The sequence below is a fragment of the Rhododendron vialii genome, chromosome 1a (assembly GCF_030253575.1).
Source record: "Rhododendron vialii isolate Sample 1 chromosome 1a, ASM3025357v1".
Taxonomy (NCBI): domain Eukaryota; kingdom Viridiplantae; phylum Streptophyta; class Magnoliopsida; order Ericales; family Ericaceae; genus Rhododendron; species Rhododendron vialii.
In genome coordinates, this window is record NC_080557.1 from 2,583,603 (window position 1) to 2,604,567 (window position 20,965).

At 39.1% G+C, this 20,965-nt stretch overlaps 1 protein-coding gene, 1 long non-coding RNA gene and 3 pseudogenes across 2 annotated transcripts in view; 1 reads left to right on the forward strand and 4 right to left on the reverse strand.

Annotated features, from left to right (window-relative positions):
- LOC131303217 (uncharacterized) overlaps positions 1-501 on the forward strand; it is a 13,254-nt gene extending 12,753 nt beyond the window's left edge. Inside the window, exon 2 of the long non-coding RNA XR_009191916.1 lies at positions 331-501. This is a non-coding gene — a long non-coding RNA (uncharacterized LOC131303217). The remainder of the gene's footprint in view (positions 1-330) is intronic.
- LOC131303211 (spermidine hydroxycinnamoyl transferase-like) overlaps positions 1-1,076 on the reverse strand; it is a 2,958-nt pseudogene extending 1,882 nt beyond the window's left edge.
- Positions 1-19,044, reverse strand: part of LOC131303185 (spermidine hydroxycinnamoyl transferase-like) — a 26,148-nt gene extending 7,104 nt beyond the window's left edge. Inside the window, exon 1 of the mRNA XM_058329966.1 lies at positions 18,962-19,044. The gene's annotated coding sequence lies outside the window, so the exon portion shown is untranslated. The remainder of the gene's footprint in view (positions 1-18,961) is intronic.
- Positions 10,269-12,592, reverse strand: LOC131303202 (spermidine hydroxycinnamoyl transferase-like; annotated as a pseudogene).
- LOC131303191 (spermidine hydroxycinnamoyl transferase-like) lies at positions 16,042-18,874 on the reverse strand (annotated as a pseudogene).
- Positions 19,045-20,965: the final 1,921 nt, after the last annotated feature.

Here is a 20,965-nt window from a genome sequence, read left to right on the forward strand (position 1 = left end):
TAAATTTTTTTGTTGGTTGAGATTTTCAAATTTGATCTATTTTTTTTATTTTTTATTCCTCCCGTCAATACAAAATGATTGATGACAAACTTTAATGAAGAAAGTCAAATGATTAAAAAAGACAAAAATAAGAGTAATTATTCAGTTGTCTCAAGGCAACTCCGCATGGTGGCCAACACCTCTCGACACCACACATATATTTAATTATTTCATGCCCTCGGACACCACTTGACAGTGTCTCAAACTCTTGTTGAGCACCACGCGGTGTTGGCCAAGACCACCCAATAAACCTCACGGGATCATGTCATATATCTGGTGAAAGGCTACTAGTGTAAACACTTGGGAACTCATTAGCGTCTTTCTTCAGCTTTTGAATATGTTCTTTGCTCAATTTCAACATCACCACGGTTGTTTCCTTCTTCTGCTCTTCTAAGTTATTCGTTTGGCCAATCAACATTGATGGTTTGCCGAACTCCAAGTGATCAAATCTCGGCAGTGTCAGATCATCCTCCTCCAATTTCAGTATCGTCCGATCAAGAAACGGTAAGTTTTCAGGTTCCTCGCCGCGGGCAATCCTCGCCCACTCAGAAACAAAGTGAGCTGCACATCGGCCGTCGGCAAGCACATGTGATATGCCCAAGCCAGGACTAATTCCACCACAACTAAAATTTGTTACTTGCACCAAAAGCAATGGCAACTCATCAATAGGCTTATTGTAGTCTACAGATGGTATCAGAGCTCTAGTTTCTGATGTCGGAGTGAAGTCTCCAAAGACGCTGATTTTAACCTCCGACTTTGTTTCCAAAAACAGCGCGCCCATTGAGTTGCAGTTGACCTCGAGGCAGCCCCTTCCGGTCCTTTGGAGGCGTCCCGTGAGTGGGTAAAATATGGTGAGTGCTTTGCCTAGGGAGTTTTTGAGGATTTTTGGGTTTAGTAAGTGATCACTAGCTGATGGGTCTATAGAAGTAGACTGTAGGTGCTTGAGTAATGCTTCGATCAAAATCTGATAGGTAAATGAGCCCTGTTGGTGACGGCTCCAATGGTTTCACTGTGTAGGAAGCCTTCAAGGTCAACATTCGATCGATCGAGAGGGGATGAAATTGCACGCAAAAATAAATTAAGCCATTTGGATTTGTCTTCTCTAAAATTTGTTGCTTATTTTTTTTTAGGCAAGTACTGCTAGAGCTGTGAATGGAGGCTCATCATTGCTTCCATTGATGTTTGAGAATACTCACTGTCCAGTTAAGTGAGGTTTGTCTTGAGCTCCAAATGCTATAATGGGTCCAAAGAAGAAATGTGTGGTCAGTGGTGCAATGTAATAAAGGTCCTGAGCGGGTACCAGGTGGGTACCACGTGGGATACACCCACCCGAAACCGAAAAATTTATAGTGCTTCTCATCTTTGTGTTTCCCGTTTCATCTTGTCTATTTCCTTGCTTTTCATTTGTGGATATGCTACTCTCTGATTAGTGCTTCTCAGGAAAAAATTCCAGTGCCGGGTGGGTACCACGTGGTGCCCATCCAGCGCATCTGATTCATCCATTGCATTTTTGGAAGGCTCGAATTTGGAAAGAGAAATTTAGAGAGAAAGTGTTGGTGTGAGAGGAGAGAGAAGGTTTCAATCCGAGCCTCCAAAAATGTATTAGGCAACCTGAATGTGCCGAGCGGGTACCACGTGGGATACACCCACCCGGCACCGAAAAATTTATCTTGCTTCTCATCTTTGTGTTTCCCGTTTCATCTTGTCTATTTCCTTGCTTTTCATTTGTGGATATGGTTACTCCAGAACTTGTATTGGATACACATGCGATTTCAACCATCCAAAATACTTTTAGATTTGCTAAAAGACTATAGCCGGTAGAAATAGACGATCTTATCACCCATGGTCGTTAACAAATTTGGACAATATATTGATTTTTGTGATGAGCGAGCTTGAGATGAGACTGTTTCTTGTAGTCCGGCTTAGGATAGCAGAGAGAAGCCGAATCCTTGATTTTTCAGGTTTGGAGGCTAGATGCGAGTCATTAGTTGCTAGGTTACGTATCCCATATCAAGGTCCAGGGGAAAGAGCGGCGGCATGCTGTTATACATGTCCCTTTACTGTTCATGGATCTCGTCCCGAGTCCAATCACATAATTCGAACTGCTCACTTTGTCGCATCAGACCTGCAAAAAAACTCTCGGATGTTAGTAACCCAATGATCGAACCAAATTATTTCGATTGTGTGTAATTTGCAGTTTATTTTGTTGGAGGAAAATGTGATTCGTTCCGATCAATTGACCTTTTGCGAGACTACTCAACGCTTCGAGGTATACGAAGTGAATGCACTACAAGAAAATTGATTTTATGTGGTGACAAAATTTCGTCAATGAATGTCAAATAATTGCATTTAACCAAGTTCGTGAACAGTAACGTACGAAAACTTGCAGCTTGCACTATCCAGTACTCCCAATTCCGTTCTTGTTAATTTCCTGGCCTGAAGCACCTTATCCCAAATATACTGGTTTACGTCGCCTGATTTAGCTCAAGACTTGGAGTTTTCCGGCGCATACCGGTTGCTAAAAAAATGGAGAAGAGAAAAGGAGGGACGGATTGAAAGAAGCTTTTGGCTAAGATAATGGAGTCCAGTGAACGAAATAGAGGTCCCTCAATGGGAGTACTATATATGTCCTACACTTTCTTGCTTCTCATCTTTGTGTTTCCCATTTCATTTTGTCCATTTCCTTGCTTTCTTATTTTCGGATATGGCGACTCCACAATCTGCTTCTAGACAACCCATGCGATTTCGACCCTTCAAAATACTTTTATATTTGTTAAAAGACTTTGGCCGGTAGAAATATACTCTCATCAGCAGAGCCGGCTTAGAGGAGAAGCAGAGGAAACCGTCGCTTCCAGCCCCTAATTTTTTTGGGCCCGAAGAGGGCTCCAAAATATACAGCTTATAGTTTTAAATAAGAAAAGAGTTCCTATTGATTTCAACAAAAAACATCTTCTTGGTGGTGTGATATCTTAGGTTCTTTGGATACTTTAGTAGGAGCTTGGGTTGCTTTAGGAAGTGGGTTCAAATCTCCACCCCTTAAGTTTTCCTCAATTTGTGCAAAATTTCGTTCAAAGATGCGTATGTGGAGTTAAATGGCCCCATATTAGGACTTCTGCTTTATGCCCCAAATATCTTTGAGTCGGCGCTGCTTATCAGCTAAAGTCTTTAACAAACTTGGATTATTGATTCCTGAGATGGACGAGCCAGAGATGCAACTGTTGCTCGTAGTCCGGGTTTGGATGGCAGAGAGAATTCGGATCCTGGATTTTCATGTTTGGAGGTTAGATGCAAGGTATTAATTGCCATGTTATACGTCCCATATCATGTTCTAGGGAAAGAAATAATTTCTGAGCCCTGCTTAATGATCTATATCATGTTCCAGGGAAAGCAGCCATATTTTATCGGAACCAAAAAATACTAGTAGTAGATAAGCCTAAATAGTTTAATAGAAAACATTTATTTGCTTTCGTCAAACTTGAAAAACCACATAATAGATCGGGAAAATGACCGCCCAGGACGTGTTTTGATAATTAATACCCGTCAAGAACAAGCTAAGAACATTTGTTAATACTGAAAATGTCATTGGCGGATATTAATTATCAAAACACGTCCTTAGCCGTCATTTTCCCTAATAGAACAAAGTCTAAGCAATCTACGACATGGGGCCTTTATTTAGTTGTACTTCATAGATTCTAGTTTATAACAGTAAACATTGAGGCACCCTGAGGTATTTTGATAGAAGAACTTCTTTAAGGCATCCATATGTTCAACTTGCAACCGAAATGGGGCGTCAAAAGAACCATCTTCATCATGTCTGGGAAATATGTATGACTTCCCGTCAAACGCAATCGTTCCAGGTCCCATGTAAATTTCCTTTTCCCAACCGAAATCAACACCACACAAAGGCAACCCGATCCAACTAGTGATTACAGTGTTCGGGTTGCCAAGAAAAGATCCTTGAGTAGATCCCAGGACATGAGAGTACCTGAACTTGGACAAATCCTTTTCCTTTTTCAAGTAAGCTAGAGATGACCTTACGTACTCGTCTGTTCCCTTATCTTGCTACAGTCATTTGCATTTGGCTTCTAATAAGAAATGTGGGGTGTAATGTTGCTGAGAATATAAATAATTAAGTTGTCCATTTCCTTAACAGCTTAAACTTTTAGATGAGTTGGTAGTTAACGACCTAATATGGTATTAGAGCAGGCAATAGATCCTGGGTTCGAAATTCACTGCCTACCTAATGATTAAAATTTACACGTGTTTAGCCTGAGAGGGCGTGCTGAGAATATAAATAATAAAATTTCCCCTATCTTTAATAGCTTAAGCTTTTAGATGAGTTGGTGATTAACTATCTAATAAATGTAATAAAGGTCAAAAAAAGAAATGTGTGCTACTCTCTAATTGTGTGCTTCTCGATCATCTTTGCGTCTCCCATTTCATCTTATCTATTTCCTTGCTTTTCAATTGTGGATATGGTTACTCGAGAACTTGTTTTGGATACCCATGCAGTTTCGATCATCCAAAATATTTTTAGATTTGTTAAAAGACTATAACCGGTAGAAATAGACGATCTTATCAGCCATAGTCATTAACAAATTGGACTATTGCATTGATTGCTATGACGGGCGAGCTTGAGATGCGACTGGTTCTTGTAGTCCGAGTTAGGATAGCAGAGAGAAGCCGAATCCTTGATTTTTCATGTTTGGAAGTTATATATCCCATATCAAGGTCCAGGGGAAAGAGTAGAGGCATGCAGTTGTACATGTCCCTTTAATGTTCATGGATCTCATCCCTAGTCCAATCACATAATTCGAACTGCTCATTTTGTTGCAGAAGACATTAACGCGTAGATTTACCGCTGCAAAAAAAAACTCTTGGATGTTATTAACCCAATGATCGGACCATATTATTTTGATTGTGTGTAATTTGCGGTTCGTTTTGTTAGAGGAAAATTTGATTTGTTCCAATCAATTGGACTTTTTGCGAGACTACTCTACGCATCGAGGTATACAAAGTGAATAAACTACAAGAAATTTGATTTTAAGTGGCAACAAAATTTCGTCACTGAATGTCAAAAACTTGTCACTAAAAATTTTATTGACAAAAAAAGTGTCACCTTTCCTCTCTACCACGTGCGCATCTAGGGCTAATTTGACTTTAAAAGTCAAATAGTAACTTTTTTTTTGTCTTTATTCAAAAAAAATTCGCAATTATTAGTTTCGCATAAAACTCTTCTGACTTATTGATTCGTCTGGGCGAGAGGAATCAAAAAAGTATTAAATTTTTATCGAAATTCATAAATTTTTTGAAAAGGACAAAAATAAGTAAAATAAGTTGTCATTTTTACTTAATTTTGTTTTTATTCAAAAAATGCACCTGATAATGCCACGATTAATTAGTTTAGTGCCACGAACCTTTTCTGTAGTCTCCCAATTATACCCTTAACTCCCCACCCTCTCTCTCTCTCTCTCTCTCTCTACCCCACTTAAATCTCTTCCCCCAACTCGACTTTTCTGCATATTTTCTCTCAATCCACACCCCTTCCTCTCACTTCTTCACATCTGCTCCTTTTTTTAGTCTCACCTAAATTTGCCCCATTCGTGGACAACCCATCAAGGAGAACGCTACTACAGTTCTTGGATAGACACCCGGGAGAACGCTACTATAGTTCTCGGATAGACACCCGGTCATACGACTCATACCGTCGGTTGCACACAACCAGATTGACGCTCTTTTTCTATTGTTGATGACGTAATAGTCGTTCATCTTTGAATTAACCGATGCATCATATCCATCATGTACTATTTCTATCCTGATCTAAACAAATGAAGGGGAAGATTTGCAACTTGTCAACGTCAAATGGACACACACACACTCACAAAATGTATTTTCAGTTTCTTCAGATCACAAAATGTATTAGTGCTTTGTCTTAATTTGCTCTGTTTGCATGTGTAATTGTGAGTTTCAGAGAGAAGAATCGAAGGAGATTCAGTGGCATTGGAAGAGGGAGTGAGGGAAGGAGATGATCAGATGGATATATGAGATGCTGGGGTTTTTTCCCTGTTAATGGTGATGATAATTGAAAGCAAAGGGAAGAAGCGAGAGACAGAGGACATTTGGATTGCTCTGGATCTAATAACTAAAAAGTCAGGGAAGAAAAGAAGTAGGTAGCTTGACTTGCTTTGTTGTTGAAGGGCATAGTAGTCAATCAGATTAAAACATCGTGGCAATAAAAGATCCGGTCGTTACCCTTCAAAAAATTATGAGTTTTGATAATACTCTTAACTTTTTTTGACTCCTCTCGACGAGACAAATCAATACTCCTAAAAGTTTGACTCAAAACATGGAACCACCAATTTAGTTGCAGTTCGTCTTCATCTCCGGCCACATGCTATAATGTGTCGAAATGTGTGGTCCAGTGTAACAAATGTCCCTGAAAAGTGCTACATATGTTAAGTCGAAATGTGTGGTCCAGTGTAATAAATGTCCCTGAAAAGTGCTACATGTGTGCTAGGAGTATATATGTTACTATGTTAGTGCTTGTTTCAAGTTTGTCTTCAGCTCCGCCCACATGCTATAATGGGTCAAAAGAAGAAATGTGTGGTGTAAGTAGGGATGGCAAACGGGCGGGTTTGGATCAAATTGGGTAAGTTATTAGTGGGTTGGGTCTTTAATGGGTCATTGACCCATTTAGACCCATTAACTATGAGTGTAATTACCCATACCCAACCCGACCCATTTATTTTAAAGCAAACCCGACCCGCCCATTAACCCAATTACATATAAACTAAAAATTATGATCGAAAAATTAGAAAAGTAAAAAAAAATTATGATCGCAACTCATAAATTTTTCCAAAAAGACGAGAATAAGTAATTTTTTTTGTCTTATTGATTTTTTTTTATCTTTATTCAAAAAATTATAAGTTTCGATCAAATTTTTTTACTTTTTTGATTCCTCTCATTAAAACAAATTAATAAGTCACAAAAATATGACACAAAACAAAAAAAATGTAAAAAAAAATTGAATAAGGACAAAAAAATAAGTCAATTTTTTAATCCAAACCCTTTGCGGGACTACCATGAGAGAAATTTATTCACGGCGGAGCACAATTTCACGGGTCCATTCGCGCAATTAATAGATGAGATGTGTTTTCAATTTTGACTGGTTAAAATAATTGTTACCGGTCACAATTAATTTTTAATTCGGACCATTCAAAATATTTTTGGACGCGTGTGATTTAGCACAAAACAATTGAATAAAAGAGGAAGAAGGGCATGCTCCTGGGGGAGAGAGAGAGAGAGAGGGGGGGCGGGGGCGGGGAAAGAGACAGAGGGGGGGGGGGGGGGGGGGGGGGGAGAGAGAGAGAGAGGGGGGGCGTAGAGACCAATTAAGAGATGGAATTTGGTGGGTTACTTTCATTGTCCATTGGGTCATTTAAGTTGACCCAATTAATGCCCAATTATGACCCAACTAATAATGGGTTAGTTGGGTTTGAACCCATTCTTACCCAACTAATAAATGGGTTGGGTTGGATTTATTTTCTAGTTGATGGGTCTGGGTTTGTTAATGGGTCTGGGTTCAATTTGCCACCCCTAGGTGTAAGGTCTCTCAAATGCATGTAGAGAATAAATTATACAGACCAGCGATGTAAATATTTGTTTCCTCTAAATCAATTACATTACGTCATGTCGTTAAAATAGTGGTTTCAATTAATAAAACAAGGCGACGTGGCGCAATGTAATTGATTTGGAGAAAACAAATGTTTATGCCGGTGGTGTAAATAATTAAGGATAATGTTATGGTGTCTCTTACGTTGTCTCCGTTATGCCTCTTGCGGTTTTAGATTATGCCTTTTGTGGTTTTGATTATGCCTATTGTGGCTTCGGTTATGCCCTTTGTGGTTTTCGGTTATGCCTTTTGTGGTTCCATGCTATACAAGTATATATACAATACACGGATCCACACATGGCATATCATGAAACAACACATGACATTATCGAAAACCATAAGAGACATAACCGAAACCACAAAAGACATAACTGAAAACCACAAGAGGCATAACGGAGACACCGTAAAGATAGACACCATAGCATTGCCAAATAGGCATACTCTCTAATTAGTGCTAGTTTGTTATGTAATGAATAGCACAACTTCTGTTAATGATATCATGTGCATTGTGATTGGATAAACTTTGATCGATTGGAGTATACTGATTGAAATCATTTTGATTAAGGTACTGATTTTGCGGATCAAAAAAAAATAAAATTAAGGTACTGATTTTCTATTACTCCGAAGACGTTTGTCTTCTCATTTTCTAATTTGTTTTAGTTTCTTAGTTACCAAATTTTGTAGGGAACGACTTCGGTGTCTCCCGTCTTTTTGGAGACACCGTAACTTTTGGCATAACCGAACCATTATAAGCATAACCAAAACAATTTATATATATAAATTTTCATTCTACTTACTATGTGTGCTACACTTTCTTGCTTCTCATCTTTGTGTTTCCCATTTCCTTGCTTCTTATTTTCGGATATAGCGACTCCACAATTTGGTTTTAGACAGCCCATGCGATTTCGGCCCTCCAAAATACTTTTATATTTGTTAAAAGACTCCCATTTCATTTTGTCCATTTCCTTGGTTCTTATTTTCGAATATGGCTACTCCACAATCTGGTTCTAGACAGCCCATGCGATTTCGACCCTCCAAAATACTTTTATATTTGTTAAAAGACTTTGGCCGGTAGAAATAGACTCTTATAGGCAAAGCCGGTTTAGAGGGGAAGTCATCGCTTCCGGCCCCCAATTTTTTTGGCCGGAAGAGGGCTCCAAAATATACATAGTTTTAAATAATTAGGAGGTCCGATTGATTTCAAGTAACATCTTCTTGGTGGTGTGGTAGCTTAGGTTCTTTGGATACTTAGGAGCTTAGGTTCTTTGGATGCTTTAAGAACTGGGTTTGAATCTCCACCCCTTACGTTTTCCCCATATATTTTGCAAAATTTCGTTCAAAGATGCGTATGTGAAGATAAATGGCCCCATATTTTTTGCAAAATTTCGTTCAAAGATGCGTTTGCGATAAATGACCCCATATTAAGACTTCCGCTTCATGCCCCCAAATAGCTTCAAGTCAGCACTGCTTATCAGCCAAAGTCGTTAACAAACTTAGATTATTGATTGTTGAGATTGGTGAGCCTCAGATGCAATTGTTGCTTTTAGTCCGAGTTTGGATGGATGAGAGAATTCGGATCCTTGATTTTCATGTTTGGAGGTTAGATGCAAGGTATTAATTGCCATGTTATATGTCCCATATCATGTTCCAGGGAAATAAATAATTTCTGATCCTTGCTTAATGTCCTATATCATGTTCCAGGGAAAGCAGCCATATTTTATAGGAACCAAAAAATACTAGTAGTAGAAAAGCCTAAAATCTAAAACTTCAAACAAAATACTGGATACTCCATCTGTTTGCAGAAATCAAAGGGGAGCTAATCCTATTAGCAGTTACTACTAGTAGGATGATCTGGTTTGCCGAAAAAAATCCTACTAGCATTTACTACTCAAATTTTTTTATTTTTTCAATTCCTTTCGTTAAGGTGAATCATGAATAAGTCACAAAAGTTTGACAAAAAAAAAACAAATGCAAAAAAAATTCAAAAAAATAAGTTACTAATTTTTTCAATCCAAACCCACCCGGAAGTGGTCAAAACCCATGATTTTGAGGGGCAAACAGATTACAGAGTGAAAGTTTCCTGAGAAAACTTATGGTTACCAAAAGGTATCCTGGAATTTCTAGAGAAAATTCATGAATGATGGGCAACAGGTTATAGCTAGTGTGGAAGTTACTTACACTAAACAGTTAAACAGAAAACATTTATTTGCTTTCATCAAGCTTGGAAAATCACATAATAACACAAAGCCTAGGCAATATACGACATGGGGCCGATAATTATTTAGTTGTACTTCAATGATTCTAGTTTTTTTTTTTCAAGAACATGCTGTCCATTTCAAATAAGACCAATAAGGAAATACAATGATTTCAACACAAGATACAAGAACGAACAAAAGTTGCAAGAATCTAGATAATATGAGCACGAACAAAAGTTGCAAGAATCTAGAATCTAGATAATATGAGCACAAGATACAAGAACGAACAAAAGTTGCAAGAATCTAGATAATATGAGCACACACTGTGGAAGCAAACCAACATACAATAAATGCTAGCAATCGAGCAGTCAAACACTTGGTAGTAGAAGATCCCTAAGGAACCATAACTCAAACCAAATGGAGCATAGATGAAATCATCCAACAAACACACAGGGGTGAGAAAGCCCCAAAAAGGGTGAGAAATCCCTCACAGGGGATCGACAAACAAAGAAAAGTAAAACGAAAATAAAAAACCGGTAGAGGAACGTGTCATCGGAATCCGCCGCATCCGAGCCGTCTGACTTATTTGTGGGGGAAGCTGAATCGAGCCACCCATTCTTCAAATATTCTCATAGAAGAACTTCTTGAAGGCATCCATATGTTCAACCTGCAACCGGAATGGAGCGTCGAAAGAACCATCTTCATCACGGCTGGGAAATATGAACGACTTCCCGTCAAATGCAATCGCTCCGGTTGCCATGTAAATTTCCTTTCCCCATCTAAAATCAATACCACACAAAGGCAACCCGATCCAACTAGTGATTACAATGTTCGGGTTGCCAAGGAAAGCTCCTTGGGTAGATCCCACGACATGAGAGAACCTGAACTTGGACAAATCCTTTTCTATTTTCATGTAAGCTAGCAATGACCTTATGTATTCATCCGTTACCTTCTCTATGGCTTCCCTTATCTTGCTACAGCCATATCCTAACGGCTTTGACAACAACTCTCCTGAGGTGGTTGTTGCTCTCATCGGTAAGACTGCAATCCCGAAAAAGTGCTTTGGCAATGGCGGTACCATCCGGCTGTGAAAATCCACGCCAAACCGCACACTTGTTAGTTGCTCGATTTCGTGCAGCCTTGCCTTGGATGAACACCTCCACATGTGTGCAGTCACAGCCTCATACCTGGTAACAAGAGGTTTCATCATAGAATTAATCACACTCATTAGCTTTGCTCTTCAACTTTTTAATTTGCTCTTCCTGTAGTTTTTATTTTTTGATCCGCAATAAAATTTATTAGAAATTCGACAAAGAATACATCAAGTGAGGAAAGGGGGAGGGGAATCCACCCAAAGGTTGGATGAAAGAATCCAACCAACAACACAAATTTAAACTCGTTGGTGGAGTTTTCCAAATTTGATGTTTTGTTAATTTTTTATTCCTCCCATCAATACAAATTGAATTATGACAAACTTTAATAAGAAAAAGTCGAATGATTGAAAAGGACAAAAGTTAGAGTAATTATTCAGTTGTTTAGGGCACTATCGCGTCGTGGCCCAATATCTCTCAACACCACACATATATTTAGAGTCCTTACACTTAGAAGTGAACTTCACATAAATGTGTGGTGTTGATCGAGGAGCAATTATTCTATGCCCTTGGAGCTGGGACATCATTTGGTGGTGCCCCAAACTCTTGTTGGGCACTACGCGGCGGTGGCCGAGACCACCCAATAAACCACACGGGATCATGTCATATACCTGGTGAAAGGCTTACTACTTGTGTAAATGCTTGGGAACTCATTAGCCTCTTTCTTCAGCTTTTTAATTTGCTCTTTGCTCAATTTCAACATCACCACAGTCGTTTCCTTCTTCTGCTCTTCTAAGTTATTCGTTTGGCCAATCAACATCGGCGGTTTGCTGAACTCCTAGTGATCAAATTTCGGCGGTGTCAGATCATCCTCCTCCAGTTTCAGTATCGTCCAATCAAGAAACGGTAAATTTTCAGGTTCCTCACCGCGGGCAATCCTCGCCCACTCGGTAACAAAGTGAGCTGCACATCTGCCGTCGACAAGCACATGTGATATGCCCAAGCCAAGACTAATTCCACCACAACTAAAATTTGTTACTTGCACCAAAAGCAATGGCAACTCATCAATAGGCTTATTGTAGTCCACAGATGGTATCAGAGCTCTAGTTTCTAAAGTCGGAGTGAAGTCTCCAAAGTCGCTGATTTTTGCCTCCGACTCTGTTTCCAAAAACAGAGCGCCCATGGAGTTGCAGTTGACTTCCAGGCGGCCCCTTCCGGTCCTTTGCAGGCGGCCGGCGAGTGGGTAAAATATGGTGAGTGCTTTGCCTAGGGAGTTTTTGAGGATTTCTATTGGGTTTAGTAAGTGATCACTGATGGGTCTATAGAAGTAGACTGTAGGTGCGTGAGTTAGAGCAATGCTTTGATCAAAATCTGATAAGTAAACGAGCCCTGTTGGTGACGGCTCCAATGGTTTCACTGTGTAGGAAGCCTTCAAGGTTAACATCCTCTAGAGAGAGAGAGAGCGCTAGCTCAAGTTAGTTGTAGTTTGTCTTGAGCTTCACATGCTATAATGGGTCAAAAGAAGAAATGCGTGGTCAGTGGTGCAATGTAATAAAGGTCCCTCAAATATAAATTCGAAATGTAGTATATATGCTACTCTCTAATCAGTGCTTCTCAGCTTTATGTTTCCCATTTCATCTTGTCTATTTGCTTTTCATTTGTGGATACGGTTACTCCAGAACTTATTTTGGATACCCATCAAAAGTACTTTAAGATTTGTTAAAAGACTCTAACAAGTAAGAATAGACGATCTTATCAGCCATGGTCATTAACAAATTTCGACTATTGATTGCTATGATGGGCAAGCTTGAAATGCGATTGTTTCTTGTAGTCCGGGTTATGATAGCAGAAAGAAGCCGAATGCTTGATTTTTCATGTTTGGAGTTTAGATGTGAGTCGTTAGTTGCTATAGTATGTTATATGTCCCATATCAGGGTATGGGGAAAGAAGGGTGGCATGCTGTTATGTCTCCTTAAATGGATCTCGTTCCGAGTCCAATCACATGATTCGAGCTGTTCGCTTTGTCGTTGCTGCAGACATTAACACTTAGATTTACTCCTGCAAAAGAAAATCACGGATGTTAGTAACCTGATGATCAAACCAAATTATTTTGATTTGTGTGTGATTCAAAAAAAACTCTCGGATGTTAGTAACCCAATGATCAAACCAAAATATTATTTTGACTGTGCATGTATGTAATTCGCCATTCGTTTCCTTGGAGGAAAATGTGATTCGTTCCGATCAATTGAACTCTTTGCGAGACTACTCTACGCTTTGAGGTATACGAAGTGAACGGACTAAAAGAAGATTGATCTTAAGTGGCGACAAAATTTCATCAATGAATCATGAATGTCAAAAACTCGATCGTCACTAAAAACTTTGTTGCCATAAACATTTGTGTCACAGAGTTGTCAGTACTATAAGTGTGTAGCTAAAAGTACTCAGTGATGACTTATTGCAAATCAAAAATGCTACATGCACAACTGACACAACAGTTGTGCAATTAATTCTAACCATCTAGATGTGTTTGGACGGTCCGAATTAAAAATAATCTAGTAACGATTTATGACCGGTCATAAATGAAATAAATCCTGATCAATTTTGTCTCAAATACACTTTTATTGACAAGTCATACGTTGTCATTGAAAATAGTCCATTTATGGCAATTTTTGCTATCATTTCCTGTCCCTAAATATACAAGTTGTAATCGGATATCATTTTGTTTACCAAAAAAAAAAATATTCAAGTTGTCACAAAAACTTGCACTTGGAAATCATGAAACTAACCGTTTGTGACAAATTTCAGTTGTCACAAATCTCTCAAAACTATGAGCTTTACTTTGTTGGGATTTGTCCCACATCGGTTAATTATTTCTTCCAAAACTAGTATATGAGCCTGGGCAGCCTCTCCACTATTTGCCAATTGGTTTGGAGTTAGATGCTTTAACATGGTATCAGAGCTAGACTTTCGGAGGCTTTTCCCCTTTGTTTGTGCCATAGTTGCATTTTGTTTCATTGTGATCCGTGTGTTCCGGATCATTTGTTAACCTCTCCACGTGCGAATAGGGGGTCGCACGTGCGGGGGAGTGTTGGAATTTGTCCCATATCGGTTTCGCACGTGCAGGGGAGTGTTGGGATTTGTCCCACATCGGTTAATTATCTCCTCCAAAACTAATATATGAGTCTGAGCAGCCTCTCCACTCTTTGCCAATTGATTTGGAGTTGGATGCTTTAACATTTTTCATCACAGAATTGGCAAGAGAGAGAGAGAGAGAGAGAGAGAGCCTGCAGAGCACCTTCGGTTGGTGGCACCAATATCCGAACACAGGACCCTTTGTGTAAGTTCCTCAGCACCTTATCACTCCAACACTTTCCTTTTTTTTACTTCGGAAAATTCTCCAACACTTTCCTGTCTACAAATTTGCAAAATTTACTACTCTCTCAGTCTAATATTGTTTGTCCAGTCTATAAAACGAGGACGTAAAAATAATAGTACAATTTTGGCAAGAAAAATTCAAATTTTTTTCAACAATTCATTGCACTATTTTTTGAGAAATTCAAGCGAACCCTTTGAATTCAAAACATACAATATTTTTTTCTCTTAATACTTTTTAGCTAAAGTATAATTTATTGTTCATCGTTATGTTGTCTGGAGTGGATCATTTGTATAAAGCCAAAGTAAATACTAGAAAGTCACTTAAACTTGTGAATTGGACATAATTTTTTTTTTTTTGAATTGGACATAATATACGTCAACAAAATAAAAGGAAAAGCAACTTTACCTGTACATTGTGGGGACAAGTACTATGAAACTAATGTGTTGTGACTAGACACCGGAAGATATTGAATGGTCATAATTCACCGTCAAATTTGTGGGGAGTGCTAGGTATCCGAAAATTATTCCGAAAAGGCAAATTAACGGTTGTGACTAGACACTGGAAGATATTGAATGGTCATAACTCACCGCCAAATTTGTGGGGAGTGCTAGGTATCGAAACTCATAAATTTTTTAAAAAAGACAAAAAATAAGTAAAATAACTTGTCTTTTTTTACTTAATTTTGTCTTTATTCAAAAAATTATAAGTTTCGATAATACTTTTTAACTTTTTCTGATTCCTCTCAAAGAAACAAATCAATAAGTCACAAAAGTTTGACGCAAAACATAGAAATACAAAAAAAAAATTGAATAGAGACAAAAAAAAAAATACAACTCACTTGACTTTTTAATCCAAATCCACCCCAGTACGTACTTTTATATTTGTTAAAAGACTCTTGCCGGTAGAAATAGACTCTTATAGGCAAAGCCGGCTTAGAGGGGAAGCCGTAGCTTCCGGCCCCCAATTTTTTTGGCCCGAAGAGGGCTCCAAAATATACATAGTTTTAAATAATTAGGAGTTCCAATTGATTTCAAGTAAGATCTTCTTGGTGGTGTGATAGCTTAGGTCCTTTGGATACTTTAGGAGCTTAGGTTCTTTGGATGCTTTAGGAACTAGGTTTGAATCTTCACCCCTTAAGTTTTTTCCATATTTTTTGCAAAATTTCGTTCAAAGATGCTTATGCAAAGATAAATAGCCCCATATTTTTTGCAAAATTTCGTTCAAAGATGCGTATGCGAAGATAAATGACCCCATATTAAGACTTCTGCTTCATGCCCCAAATAGCTTTGAGTCGGCACTGTTTATCAGCCAAAGTAGTTAACAAACTTGGATTATTGATTGCTGAGATGGGCGAGCCTTAGATGCAACTATTGCTTTTAGTCCGAGTTGATGGATGAGAGAATTCAAATAAAGACAAAAAAATAAGTTACTAATTTTTTCAATCCAAACTCACCCGGAAGTGGTCAAACCCGATGATTTTGAGGGGCAAACAGATTATAGTGTGGAAGTTTCTAGAGAAAATTCATGAATGAGGGGCAAACAGGTTACAGTGTGGAAGTTACTTACGCTAAACAGTTAAATAGAAAACATTTATTTGCTTTCATCAAGCTTGGAAAATCACATAATAACACAAAGCCTAGGCAATATACGACATGGGGCCGTTAATTATTTAGTTGTAGAAGATCCCTGAGGAACCGCAACTCAAATCAGATGGAGCACAGATGAAATTATTCAACAAACACACAGGGGTTAGAAAGCCCCAAAAAGGGAGAGAAATCCCACACAGGGGATCGACAAACAAAGAAAAGTAAAATGAAAATAAAAAACCGGGAGAGGAACTTGTCATCGGAATCCGCCGCATTGGAGCTGTCTGACTTATTTGCGGGGAAGCTAAACCGAGGCACCCATTCTTCAAATATTCTCATAGAAGAACTTCTTGAAGGCATCCATATGTTCAACCTGCAACCGAAATGGAGCGTTGAAAGAACCATCTTCATCATGGCTAGGAAATATGAACGCCTTCCCGTCAAACGCAACTGTTACGGGCCCGTGTAAATTTCCTTTCCCCATCCGAAATCAACACCACACAAAGGCACCCCGATCCAACTAGTGATTTCCATGTTCGGGTTGCCAAGGAAAGCTCCTTGAGTAGATCCCACGACGTGAGAGAACCTGAACTTGGACAAATCATTTTCCCTTTTCAAGTAAGCTAGAAATGACCTCACGTACTCGTCTGTTAGCTTCTCTATGGCTTCCCTTATCTTGCTACAGCCATATCCTAACGGCTTCGACAACAGCTCTCCTGAGGTGGTTGTTGCTCTCATCGGTAAGACTGCATTCCCGAAAAAGTGCTTTGGCAATGGCGGTACCATCCGGCTGTGAAAATCCACGCCAATGCGCACACTTGTTAGTTGCTCAAATTCGTGCAGCCTTGCCTTGGATGCACACCTCCACATATGTGCAGTCACGGCCTCATACCTGGTAATAAGAGGTTTCATCATAGAATCGCACTCAATTAGCTCTCTGCTCTTCAACTTTTTAATTTGCTCTTCATTTTTCGGTCAAACGAAATTTTGTATAAATGCTTTTCTCGAGACTCTCGACGAGAATCGGAAAATGAAAAAAAGGGACTATTTCTTTGATTAAGTTAAAACTCGAAAGGCATTATTTGAACTATTTTTAGCTTTAGTAGATTTTTTTCCCCCTCCAAATGTGAGTTATTCTATTAAGATTTTCTACTCCTTTCACTGAATGAAAATGAATTCCTAAAATTGAGAAACATAAACAAGGAAACGTATTTGCAAAAATCAAAGGTTCGATCTGTTTGATAAATTAAAAATCGAAACTGAAAGCTGAATGTTGAATTTTTTAAGCGGAAAAGCTATTTTATAAATATATTATGAACTGAATGTAAATAAATGATTAATTAATTTTAGTTTCATTAGTTATAGACTTATAAGGATTCTCTTCTAATTTCACTAATGGTTACTATGTATTTGTGGTAGTAGGGTAGTGATGGTAGTGGCGCGACGATGGAGTGGTGATTGTGGCGACGGTGGTAGAGTGGTGATTGTGGGGGAAGTGGTGGTGTGAAGTGGTGGTGGTGGTGGAGTGGTGGTGGGTTTGTGTTGGAGTGATGGTAGTAGTGGTGGTGTATTGACGGTGGTGGTGGAGTGGTAATTGTGGTGGCGGCGTAATGAGTGTGGTGGCTAATTTTTTATCAATTTCTTAGCCTATATTTTAAGAGACATTTAATCTTTTAAGTATTAAGTACTAAATTTGGGTTCTCAAACAACCTCAAAAGTTAAGCTAAACAGCATAGTACGCCCTTGTCTCAATTTTTTTAATTTTTCAAAATTGATCTATGTTTTATAATGTTTTGTTCCTCCCGTCAATACAAATGAATTACGACCAACTTTAATGAAGAAAGTCAAATGATTAAAAAGACAAAAATAAGAGTAATTATTCAGTCGTTTTAAGACACCACTGCGTGGTAGTCCGACTCTTTTCAACACCACACATATTTAGAGTCCATACCCTTAGGGGTGAACTTCACATAAATATGTGGTGTTAAGGAGTAATTATTCCATGCGTGGTGTTAAGGAGTAATTATTCCATGCTCTAGTGCACCACTTAGCGGTGCCCCAAACTCTCGTTGGACACCACGCGGCTGTGGCCAAGACCACCCAATAAACCACACGGGATCGTATCATATACCTGGTGAAAGGCTTACTACTAGTGTAAACACCTAGGAACTCATTAGCCTCTTTCTTCAGCTTTTGAATTTGTTCTTTGCTCAATTCAACATCACCACATTCGTTTCCTTCTTCTGCTCTTCTAAGTTATTCGTTTGGCCAATCAACATCGGCGGTTTGGTGAACTCCAAGTGATCAAATCTCGACGGTGTCAGATCATCCTCCTCCAGTTTCGGTACCGTCCAATCAAGAAATGGTAAGTTTTTAGGCTCCTCACCGCGGGCAATCCTCGCCCACTCGGAAACAAAGTGAGTTGCACATCGGCCATCGACAAGCACATTTGACATGCCCAAGCCAAGACTAATTCCACCACAACTGAACTTTGTTACTTGCACCAAAAGCAATGGCAACTCATCGATCAATAGGCTTATTGTAGTCTACAGATGGTATCAGAGCTCTAATTTCTGAAGTCGGAGTGAAGTCTCCAAAGTCGCTGATTTTAGCCTCCGACTCTGTTTCCAAAAACAGTGCCCCCATGGAGTAGCAGTTGACCTCCAGACGGCCCCTACCGGTCCTTTGGAGGCGTCCCACGAGTGGGTAAAATATGGTGAGTGCTTTGCTTAGGGAGTTTTTGAGAATCTCTGTTGGGTTCAAAACTAATTGACCACTGGTTGGTCTATAGAAATATATATACTGTAGGCTCGTGAGATGTTGCAATAACTTGATCCAATTCTGATAAGTACATGGGTTCTAATGGTGTCGGCCCCCGCTGGTTTCACTGTGAAGGAAGCCTTCAAGGTCAACATTAATTCTAAAGAGCGAGAAAGGAGAGGAAATGAAGCTCAAGATAAGATGAAAGATCGAGAGAGAGCGAGAGAGGAGTGGAAATGAAGCTCAAGATAAGATGAAATTGCATGCAAACAATAAATTAAGTCATTTGGATTTGGCTTCTCTAAAATTTGTTGCTTGTTTTTTTATAGGCAAGTGTGCCTCTAGAGAAGCTGTGAGTGAATGAGGCTCAGCATTGCCTCCAAGTAATAACTCAACGTACCGTACGTATGAACCACCAATTTAGGGTCGAAAGAAGAAATGTGTGGTCCAGTAAAAAAAATGTCCCTGAAAAGTGCTATATATGTTAGTGCTTGTTTCAAGTTTGTCTTCAGCTCCGCCCACATGCTATTCTCTAATTAGTGCTAGTTTACTATGTAACGAATAGCACAACTTCTGTTAATTATGTCATGTGCATGGTGATTGGATAAACTTTGATCGATTGGAGTATACTGATTGAAATCAACTTGATTAAGGTACTAATTTTCTATTACTCCGAAGACGTTTGTCTTCTCATTTTCTAATTTGTTTACCAAATTTTGTAGGGAACGATTTCGGTATCTCCCCTCCTTTTGGAGACACCATAACATTTAGCATAACCGAACCATTACAAGTATAACCAAAACCAATTATACGTATAATCAAGGCATAACAAGGCGTTTTGGTTATGTCTTGGTTATACATATAATGTTTTGGTTATGCTTGTAATGGTTCGGTTATGCCAAAAGTTACGGTGTCTCCTTTTCGAGGGGAGACACCGAAGTCATTCCTAATTTTGTAGCCTATATAAAGGCATGTTAAGACTATATTCTAGACACAACAATGAAAGCAAGTATCTCGTGATTCGCTCTTTTCTCACATATCTCAATATATTTGAGCAAACATACAATTTTGATCATCGAAATAAATCTAAAAAGAGCCCACACATAGACCAACAACACGAGAAATTTTTCAGTGTCGGTTGGGCACGGCTACGTGGTGCCCATGCACGCATCTTATCCGTCCAAACATGTTTTGGACAGTCCAGATTTGTTTGACTTTGACGGGGTGGTTTGGTAATTTTGCATTAAAAATTACCCAAACAAATCTGGATCATCCAAAACACGTTTGGACACCCGAGATGCATGCACGGGCACCACATGGCCGTGCCCACCCAGCACTGAAAGTTTTCTCCAAACAACACTGTCCAGTTTTTAATGGGGACCAAAGAGAGGATCTCTTCCGCATGAAATGATAAAAAGAATGAGAAAAAAACACTCTTATTTGAATAAATAAAAAAGATGGGAAAAAATTGTGCAAATAATGGAAGCCAAAGGTAAATATTACCAAACCCCAAGCGGTTGGCCTAGTGATCAAGGTCCGTGACTTAGGATTTTTTCCTTCTTAAGTTCTCAAGTTCAAAACCTATTCGGTGCTATCAACTCCTATGAGGCAATGCCAAATAGAGTTTTTCTCTGCCTTTATTGGGACTCTTGTAAGTTGACCATGAGATTTAGGGATGGCAATTTGCCCCGCCCCTTGCCCTGCCCCGATCAAAGTGGGTTTTCATTAAATTTTTGGGTGCTGGGGCGAGTTCGGGGAAATATATCTATCTATACTTCTTATAATAGGGTGGGATGTTTGTCTACTTTTATAACCCGAAAATACCCTTGATATTTCCTCCCCCAACAAAAGCAGCCCCCTCTAAACACCCCAAACGACGTATCCTTTCTCCATCTCTCGAACACTCCAACGGCCATCAACTAGAAACATCACATCTTCCTCTAGCTTTCCATCCATATTCTTCTTCTCTGACCTTCATTTTGATTCCATCTTCCTCTACCTTCCCCTCTGACCTTCAATCCGTTTATGTACTGTTACTAAGACCCCATACTCGCCACATTCATCGAACACGAGCCCAGTGTCTATTTACAGACATCTTCATGTCTTGCCCTCATCCATTTCTCATTCAAACAGAATTACTCAACATTCCTGGGTGTCGGAATAAGGGCTTTCTTTTCCCTTGGTGCGAGGTGACCACAAATTAGAGAGTTTTAGTTATTTGTTGTCTTTGAGTTAGTGCCGAGCAA